Source organism: Schistocerca nitens, chromosome 4, assembly GCF_023898315.1.
Source record: "Schistocerca nitens isolate TAMUIC-IGC-003100 chromosome 4, iqSchNite1.1, whole genome shotgun sequence".
NCBI classification, from domain to species: Eukaryota; Metazoa; Arthropoda; class Insecta; order Orthoptera; family Acrididae; genus Schistocerca; species Schistocerca nitens.
Genome location: NC_064617.1, coordinates 912,971,707 through 912,982,219, shown reverse-complemented (window position 1 = coordinate 912,982,219; position 10,513 = coordinate 912,971,707).

Here is a 10,513-nt window from a genome sequence, read left to right as displayed (position 1 = left end):
ACTGAAGCGCCACATGAACTGGTATGGGGTGTGTATTCAAATACAGAGATATGTGAATGGGCAGAATACTGTACTGCGGTCGACAACGCCTATGTAAGACAACAAGTGTCTGGCGCAGTTGTTAGATCGCTTACGGCTTCTACAACGACAGGTTATCAAGGTTTCAGGGAGTTTGAACGTGGTGTTATAGTCTGCGCACGAGCGATGGGACACAGCATCTCCGAGGCAGCGATGAAGCGGGGATTTTCCCGTACGACAATTTCACTAGTGTACTGTGAATATGAGGAGGCCAGTGAAACATCAAATCTCCGACATCGCTGCGGTCGGAAAAAGATCCTACGAGAACAGGACCAACGACACTGAAGAGAATCGTTGAACGTGACAGAACTGCAACCTGTCCGCAAATTGCTGCAGATTTCAGTGCTAGGCCATCAACAAGTGTCAGCGTGCGAACCATTCAACGAAACATCATCGATATGGGCTTTCGGAGTCGAAGACCCGCTCGTGTCCCCTTGATGACTGCACTACACAAAGCTGTACATTGCACCTGGGCTCGTCAACACCGACATTGGACTGTTGATGACTGGAAATATGTTGCCTTGTCGGACGAGTCTCGTTTCACATTGTATCGAGCGGATGCACGTGTACGGGCATGGAGACAACCTCATGAATCCATGAACCCTGCATATCATCAGGAGACTCTTCAATCTGGTGGAGGCTCTGTAATGGTGTGGGGCGTGTGCATTTGGTGATAGGAGACCCCTGATACGTCTAGATACGACTCTGATTTGCGACGCATACGTAAGCATCCTTTCTGATCACATGCATCCAGTCATCTCCATTGTGCATTCCGATGGAGTTGGGAAATTCCAGCAGGAAAATGAGACACCCCAATCGTTCGGTCAGAATTGCTACAGAGTGGCCCCAGGAACAGTCTTCTGAATTTAAACACTTCCACTGGCTACCAAACTCCCCAGACTTGTTCATTACTGAATATATCTGGGATGCCTTTCAACGCGCTGTTCAGAAGAGATCTCCACCCCCTTGTACTCTTACGGATTTGAGGACAGACCTGAAGGATTCATGGTGTCAGTTCCCTCCAGCAGTACTTCAGACTTTAGACTAGCCCATGGCACGTCGTGTTGCGGCACTTCTGCGTGCTCGCGGAGGCCCTACACGACATTAGGCTGGTGTACCACTTTCCTTGGCCCTTCAGCGTATTTATGGCATGTGAAATTCAGAACTCAAATATCAATTTCCCACAAACGGCAAAAGATGCAACTTTCAAAAATTCTCGAGAACGTCAAAATCGACTGTGAAGTTTTTCCAGTGTCTATAATACCCTAAAGAAAGGTAAATGTTTCGACAGCCAACACAGCACTGTGCTAGGATGGTCATCTATGATGTGGGGGCCAGGAGTGATTCCCAGCCGATGGATACTTTTCAACATAGGTGCATGTTCTACGAGAATTCCCGTGAATCACCAAATAAACAGGGGAAAAAAAGCAGTAGCCCTCGAGGTTGGTGATCGCTGGCTTGAGTCTTGTTTCGGCCATTATTTGTTTCGTTTTTTTTTTTTTTCGTTCAGTTTTAATACTTACGATACTACAATTCATTAAATACACAGGGTGAATCACCTAAAACTTTCTCCGCAGATATTGCGGTTTTCACAGAATGGGTTGGTATGCAGTGGCTCGTAGTGTTACCCAACAAACAGATTGTAATAATACTTAGAAAGTGTATATTTCCGCAGATATGCACTTTTTAAATGGAATAATGCCTGCTGACATTAAAAAATTAAAAGTTGGGTAAATCAGGATGTCATCGGTGTTTGTTGTAGGATTCTAGTACGAGTCGTTTACGAGATATCGTATTTCGAAAAGTTCCCACACCGTTACTTGTACAGTACTTGTAGTAGCACTCACTAAAGAACATCACAAGTGCATACACTAGTTACGTGAATTCTGACCAGAAACTGGACAACTGACTATCACAGGTTGTGTCAAATTGGCCACCGGCAGCGGGAATATACGCTTCCAGTAAGATATGGAATGAGTGTTGCAACGTGCTAGCATTTCAGCGCAGATGTCCGAGCAGACTGCAATAATACTTCGTTCCACGTCATCGCGTGTAGTTGGTATGTCCTGTAGACACCGTCTTTTAGCTTTTCCACAGAAAAAAGTCTACAGGCGTCAAATCCAGGGAACGGGCCGGCAAAGGTACAGGCCATCTGCGTCCAATCCAACGATTTGGAAACAATTCGTGAAGGCATTCTGTAGTACTTCGTGCTCTGTAGGCTGGACAGCCATCCTGTTGGTACCACAGGTTCCTCCTAGCCTGCAGGCCATCCGTGGAAGATTGTCTGTTAGGAGGATGCGGTACTTGTGCGCGTTCCATGAAAGACGAGCCTATGTGCTGATAGTTCGCTATTCTACAACGCACCGTCACACTCCACGGACGCTGACGTTCCACCTGACGAAGCCAGGGTGGATTGTCGACAGACTAATAGCCCATGTTTCGGCACTTTACCCGGCAATCATTGGCAAATGTGGCTTCATGACTAAACAAGATACATGATACACACAAGTGTCTTGTCTTAATGCCCATATACAGAAGTTCATAATCGTTTCCATGTAGATCCTTACGGGGAGAGACATGATAGGGATGGAACCTATGTCGATCGAGAATGCGTAGGACACTTGCCTGACTCGTGCCACTTCCTTGTGCGACTGCGTGGGAGCTAACGCGTGAATCAACTGCAACAGCAGCAACGACATTAATTTCCCACTCTTCTGTCGTCACTTGTTACGTTGTCTAGGTCTTTACCAATTTCACGTAAGTGGTTGAGGACGTTGATACATAACTGCCAAGGTGGGTGATGTCTATTGGGATATCTTGCCGCAAACACCGTACAAGAACGAACTGCATTCGTGCTACACTCTCCACACACGATGAGCATGTCGGCTTTTTCCGTATTGGCAAATCCCACCGTCCACTCACAACCCTTTGCTTGGACTGTTCTAGGGGCCTCACTCGGGAACCAAGCTGCTGTTATGGTCGCAGGTTCGGATCCTGCATCGGGCATGGATGTGTGTGATGTCCTTAGGTTGGTTAGGTTCAAGGAGTTCTAAGTCTAGGGGACTGATGACGACAGATGTTCAGTCCCATAGTGCTTGGAGCCATTTGAGCTTGGACTGTCACTCTCAAACTGACTAGTAAGTCGCAATGCACTCAAGGAGCACACAACCACACTTTAAGCAAGCATAACAGCATCGTACCTATCAACTGCACGGTGGCGCAAATAAGGGTCAGCGTGGAAACCTTTCAAACTACGATATCTCTTGTAAACAGCCCCTCATTACAACCCTGCAACTACCACCACTGACATACTAATTTATCGTACTTTTAGTTTGTTAATGTCAATATGCATTGTTCCATTTAAAAAAGATTATGTTTGCACAAAAAATACACTTTTTAAGTATTGTTACAATCTTCTTATTGGCTAAAAATACGAGCCCCTGATCAATCCATTCTGTGAAAACCACACGCCAGCAGGACTCTCAATTTCCGCATTATTTGAGGTGCAAGTTCTACATGATTCACCTGTATGTTAATTAACATACATGGAATTGTCATTTTTATTAAAATTCATGTGTTTCTATTACTAGTTACATATGGGGCTAAAATAATAAACATAAACTCTTAATTACTGCTTATTTGTCAATGATTGTTAATAAAATGTTTAAATTTTAAAAAAATCTGTGTTTATCCATTTTACACTTCACGGAAATGTTGAGTGGAACATGCACTTTTGTTTTAAAATCTGCCACAGCCAGGTATCGAACACAGGCCAGCAACACAGTGCCGCACAACCTGTCGAAAAATGACCTTTCTTTAGGATATAAAATATGCTCATAAAAATTTCAGATTCGATTTTCTCCAGAGTTTTTGAGAGCTGCATCGGACCATTTTGGTGGATTGACAGTTGAGTGCTGACCTTCACGTACTATAAATACACGGTGCTCAATCCTTAACGACACCGCTTTCGCTGCGTGTGGTCGGCAGACGAGGCCGACTGCTGTGTCCGCAAGTGCGGCTGACAGGAGGTCCACAGTAAATACAGCACACTTTGTCACTTAAGTTACTTCTAACATTCGTTACGTAAACACTTAAAAAGAAAAGTAAATTACTCACGCATATTAGGAACGAGATGCCGGAACTGCGTCCCTTCGTTGTTCAAGCATTTGTGACACTTGCATATGAAATTGCTCACTACGTTCTGCAGCGATTTGAGAAATGACAGCAACTTCTTGACGATTGTTAATTTTAACGTTATCTAAAGTAAATGCATTACCCCTCCCCCCCCCCCAACTGACTCCAGAGATATAAATAACAGAGGTTTAAATCGGGAGAACGAGGGAGCCATATTTTGTTAGTGATAACTCTGTTTTGAAACATGTCATAAATTTCCTGTAATGAGAAGTTGGGTGCATGAGCTGCCACATAGTCGTGCTGTAAGGTCACGAAAGCACGTTCTCTCTCAGTTAATTGGTAAAAAAAATGCGCTAATTGTTTACCACATACCTCTCAGTGTTAATTATTTCCTGGAAAAAATAGGATTCATCACTCTCTCATAGCTAATACTGCATTAGACTCCAATTTTTTGACCATGCAGGGTTGCCTTGAGTATTACGTTAGGCTTTTCAGAACTCCATTAACGGTTATTTTGTGAATTAACATATCCACTTAGGTGGCACAATGAATTCCTGGATTACGGTCTATGTCTGAACTATGCACCCTATTCAAAATCCATTCATAAATCCGCAAATCTTTTTGCAGTGTCATCTGGTTTAAGTTATTACAATGCAGTTGTTTTTTAGGGTTGTAACTTTGGTAACTTCGTAGCCGTTTCAACAGACCCATAAGAAATTCCCGTTTATGAAATAAGCATCAAAATTATTTTGCAGAAGACCTTTCTAGAGCTTGTCCAATGTTATCCAGAATTTCTTGTGTGAGTACTGTACACACAGTATCTGTCTATGTTTTCCGTCAAGAAAACTTATTGTTTAAAAAATTTATATACCAGTCTGACTCGTACAGTAGTTAGGAGACTGAATGTCAGGAAATTCCTCTCGAAATAATCTCATTACTGTATGTGCTGATTTTGTATGCATGCATGAATCACACATGAGTTTTCTTGTATTTCCCCATTCCACATGAAATATTTTCACTCAATACAGTGTATTACATCATCTAACAAACACTTCCTACCTGTGCATGATTTCTACACAAACAAAGGCCTTCCATCAGAGGGGAAATTTACTCTCCACCAGTGACGATGCCACAGGGGAAAAAATCCCTGCCAGGCAGTTGCGTTAATGATTGATCACCCTGTATAAAAAACTAGTCTTTTCCCCATAGCTTTACCTGCGTATGCATTCAACACGTCTAGTGAACACACCTCCTCTTTCCCCACTCTGTCTCCATCTCTTCTTTCCTCCACCCCATTCTCTGACCATGTCTTCCTCCTTCCTCTATTTGATTATATCCTACCCACCCTCTCCGTTTCTACCTCCCCCATTTCCTTTTCCACATGCCCACTACCCCTTTACACCTTCCATCTGCCTTGTGTATACCTTCTCCTCCTCATTCTCCAATTCGTCCTTCCCATCGTTCTGTCCATCCCCTCCTCTATCATCCTCAATCTGTCCTCAGCCATGCTTATCAGCCTGTTTATTGTCAGCAATACAGTTCGATAATGTGGGTCAATACTGTACCCACGACACACGTATCATTCTGCGTGGCCTACATGTCATGACTCGGAAAACCCTTTCTTTCCCTTGACATGCAGGCTGCCCTGCAAAGCAGGTTGATTTTTCAGGCTGATACTGTTCCCACTCAACATCACTGTCGTCCAGGGTAGCCTATATTCCAGGGGCTACAGAAAAGTCTGTTTTGTCCATATCTCTGCTTCTATTGGAGCTAGCAGTTTATAAACCCCATAGTGCTGACACTCATGACACCTACTGTTACTACACCAACTTTGGTTGAAATCGATCTAATGGTCTGGAGGGAGATCATGGCCATACACACACACATAGACTCTGCTTAATGTATATAACAGTTTACAATAATCTGTTCTGCCTGGCCTCATTGTTAAATTAGGACTTGCTTCGATAATGACTGTATATAAGTAATCAGGGCTTTCCCTATTCTCAAAGACAGCTGATGAGATAAGCAACTCAATAAACAAGGTTTGTGTTACAGTATGTCTCTTTTCATGACTACAATGAAAAAGCATCTGAACAAGATCAAAATCTTTATTCAGTTTTTATGCACTTCACGATCTTGAACTTTTGCATTATCATTATCAAACACTTCTTTTTCTAGTAGATGAAGAACCTGCACTGTAGTCTCCAAAATAAACAATAATTATTGGTTTTTACATCTTAAACTTACTGAAAACACTTAAAGAATATTTTTTATCAGATGTGTTTCGCTATTGTTTATAAATCATTTTCTGTGGTCATTTTGGAAATGTGGATATACACTTTGGCATTTAAAGATTAAAAACAGTATTTCTTTATGAAAGTGGCTTATGATTCACTCATTGTGATTTTGTCTCTTGTTCTCATACTGTGCAGACCTTTTCTTTTCCCTTCTTTGTTATCGGAGGTTGAAATCGAGATAAAATTGGTAGCACATTCACATACGGTAATTTTGCTCCTTTTTTGAACCTACTTTTATTCATCAAATTCATAAATAAGTTTTGATTTCGAGGACACAGCATGTTATCTTGGATGGAGAGTGATCGCCAGAAGTAGAAATTACTTCCTCTGTGCCGCAGGGAAGAGTGTTGGGATCCTTGCTATTCATTTTGGATGGTAGTTACTTTGTACACAATGTTAATAGTAACCTCATACTTTTCACAGATAATTCAGATATCCATAATGAAGCATTGTTTGAAAGAAGCTGTATAAATGTTCAGTCACATTTTGATAAGATTTCAAAGTGGTGCAAAGATTGGCAACTTGCTTTAAATGTTGAAAAATGTAAAATTGTGCAGTTCACAAAACGAAAAAGAGGAATATCCTCTGACTAGAATATCAATGACACACTGTTGGAACTGGCCAATTCATACAAATACCGGGGTGTAACACCTTTTTAGGGATATGAAATGGAATGGTCACAAAGACTCAGTCATGGGTAAAGCAGGTGGTAAACTTCGGTTTATTGGTAGAATACTGGAGAAGGCAATCCGTCCACAAAGGAGATTGCTTACAAATCACTCGTGTAACCGGTTCTAGAATATTGCTCAAGTGTGTGGGATTCGCACCAGGGAGGACTAACAGGGGATATTCAACCTATAGGAGAATGACAGCACGAATTGTCACATGTTTGTTTGCTACTTGGGGAAGTGTCTCAGAGATACTGAAGAAAGTGAACTAGCAGACTCTTGAAGATGGGTGTATGCTATTCCGCGAAAGACTGCTAACAAAGTTTCAAGAACCGGCTTTAAATGATAACTCTACGAATACATCAAAAGCCTTTAAGTATCGCTCATACAGGGATCGAGGGGATAAGATTAGAATAATTACCGCACGCACAGAGACGTTCAAAAAATCATTCTTCCCGCGATCCATACAAAAATGGAACAGGTGGATACCCTAATAATCGGTACACTGGTACATACTCTTTATCATATACTTCACGGTGGTTTGCAGAGTATAGATGTACATGTATTTCAATGTTGCCGAAGACGAATAATGTGATTTGATATTCGGGTTTATGATGGTAAAACACGTGAAAAATAAATGCATCTTTATTCTAATCAAACACTTTACAACTCAGTCTTGATTTCCGTAGTGTCAATATAGAGCATACAATTTTTCCAGTAGATGGAAAAAAGAATTATTTCGTAAATTCTTACAAGATGAAGGGTAAAAATTGTAGGGTAGATGAAAAATCCTTTTCTTCCTGTTACTCCTTTTCTCAACTGGAAACGGTGTCTTTTGCAGTTACGGATACTGAGACATGATTTTGTAGGAAGAATACTGCAGAAAGAATTGTAGCGGTGCAATGAGGCTTAAGAGAGTGGTCAAAAGTTTCACACTCATGAAGAATGCAGTGATAATATGAGAAGAAAATGTGGGTGAAAATTTGAATATTGGCTAAAACAGATTATAGAGAATGATACGTGTACTGGGTATGTAGAGGCGAAGGAAATTAACTAGGACGACGAGATCAAATAAGTCGTAAGATACGTGTATAACTGTTTTTCTTCATTTGCGCATTATCGAAACTGAAGATAAGTGCTATCATTAGAAACAGATTCATATCTTACAATCGGAAGTCACAGACTGAACTAACATGAAGAACAAGTATAAGAGTGTTACAAGTAACAGCTGTCTGTACAACAAGTGCTTCCCACATACACACTGAACAGTCATCGGCGTCTAAATGTTAATATTTTGATTCCGTTGAAATTCAGTAGCATCATACCGAAAGAAGTTTAAAAAAAGACTTACACCACACAACCGCGTCTTCAAAAAGTAAATAAGAACAAATTAATAAAAGAGTGTCTATACAGTACTATAGAAACCCTTGGAGTAAACTTCTATATCCTAGAATGAGGGAACTTAAATACGTGGTATTGTAATGAGACCCACCTTCGCTTCTATGGTGACATTGTACTATCTGATATTAGTATAGATGAACTTCAACAAGAACTTTATAGATAGAGCTTGAAATTAGATGTGAAAATCAATTAAGCTGAAATAACGTATAATTAACAAATTGAGAAGGAAAAGCTGCAAATTAACAATGCGTTCAGAAACAGATCTAAACCTATTATTTTATTAAAATTAAGTACTGGAAAGAAAACCGTGCAAATTAACAATGCAGTAAGAAATCAATTGATGACATCCTGTATTTACAGAAGCTGAAGACGTTAAGTAGGTGAGCTGTAAAATAGATTAGTGTAAGAGTAAAACTGAACCGAAAGGCTTTTGGTAAACCAAATAGAGTATTCAAAATTTTACATTAGAAACTAGTGGGTTGGGAAACGGACTGGAGGGCAGGACTTAGTTACGACTATACGTCCGCATGCAGACCCAGTGAATTCACATAAAGAAACAGAGCACCTTGGGTCACTGTGGTGTCTTCCTCGGTTTCTGCGCCTCCACTGCTCTGTGTTAAGGTAAGCTGTCGCTATGCTATATTCAACTTTAGTAGTTCACTTTATTTGCAAAAGATCGATAGAGTGAACTGGCTACGATCAGCACATGATCTTAGAACAGTGCATGTTTCTTTGGAGTGAGCTCCCTAGTAATGCACCAGATTATCTCTGCGTCTGTCTGAATCGTAACGTGGTAAGTTAGTTTATTGTTGTAAGCTTATACTTGCGGTAGTGACTGACTGCACTTGTTTGAAGCTACACCATCGAACCCATTCTGTTATGTTCTGCGTCAATCATACCGCTTAGGAGTTTATTTGAAGTGAGAATAGGCTTCTGTGTAGATGCTAACTGTGACGACCTCCTTGCTGTGGTACCAGTCATAGTGTAAAAGAAACAACTGTCAATGTATTACATGCAAAATAGGGAGCGTGTATTCTGTTAAGTGAGGTCATCTGTGATATATTGAAACGACCATGTTAGGGAGTGCTCCTGGGTGTATTAGATGTTCCCACTCTTGCCATATGGGGGTCGTCGTCGACGTCGTCGTCGTCGTCGTCATCGGTGGCGGCGGCTGATATTCGTATCCGTATTTTCATTTCTCTCCTGAGATTTCCTTTGTCACAGTTCAGGCGTGGAAATGTCTTTGATGGCTTAGTAGTCCAATCCTAGCATGGAACATGCGACCACAGAAATTACAAATGATGGAAGGTGGAGAACGTGGCTGGGCCTGAAGGAGTTTACGTCTGTGGCGTTTGTCATTCTTTAGTCTTCGACGTTCCCGCTCAAAGTTCTGAAGAGCATTTGAGGTAGTTGAGTGCCAGTGTCTGCGATCTTCTGCCGTGGTGGACCAGCTACTCGGATTGATGTTCAAGGTTTTTAGATTTTCCTTATACTGATCCTTACATCGTTTAAGAGGGGCGCCTCACGGCCTTTTACCTGTGCTCACCTTAGTGTACAGCATTTGACGTGGACGCCTGTCATCTCTCATCCGCTGTACATGCCCAACCCATCTTAGTTGGTGCCCAACAATGAGAGCTTCTATACAATTCATTTTCGATTTCTCAAGAACGGTGGTTTTCGATATAAGGTCGTCCCATTTCATGTTCATGATGTATCTGTTGATTGAAGCGTTCTAGCTTCTTCAGATCGCGGGGATATAACGTGTATGGTAGAACGATGGGTTCGATGACGGTTTGGATGTACCGTGCACTATTCAGTGTCCCCTCGACGATCACCAGTGGTGTACGGCCAGTGTAGGAGATCGCTCCCCACACCATGATGCCGGGTGTCTTTACTCAGGAAGACACGTTTTCTGAGACGACCAAACGCTACCTG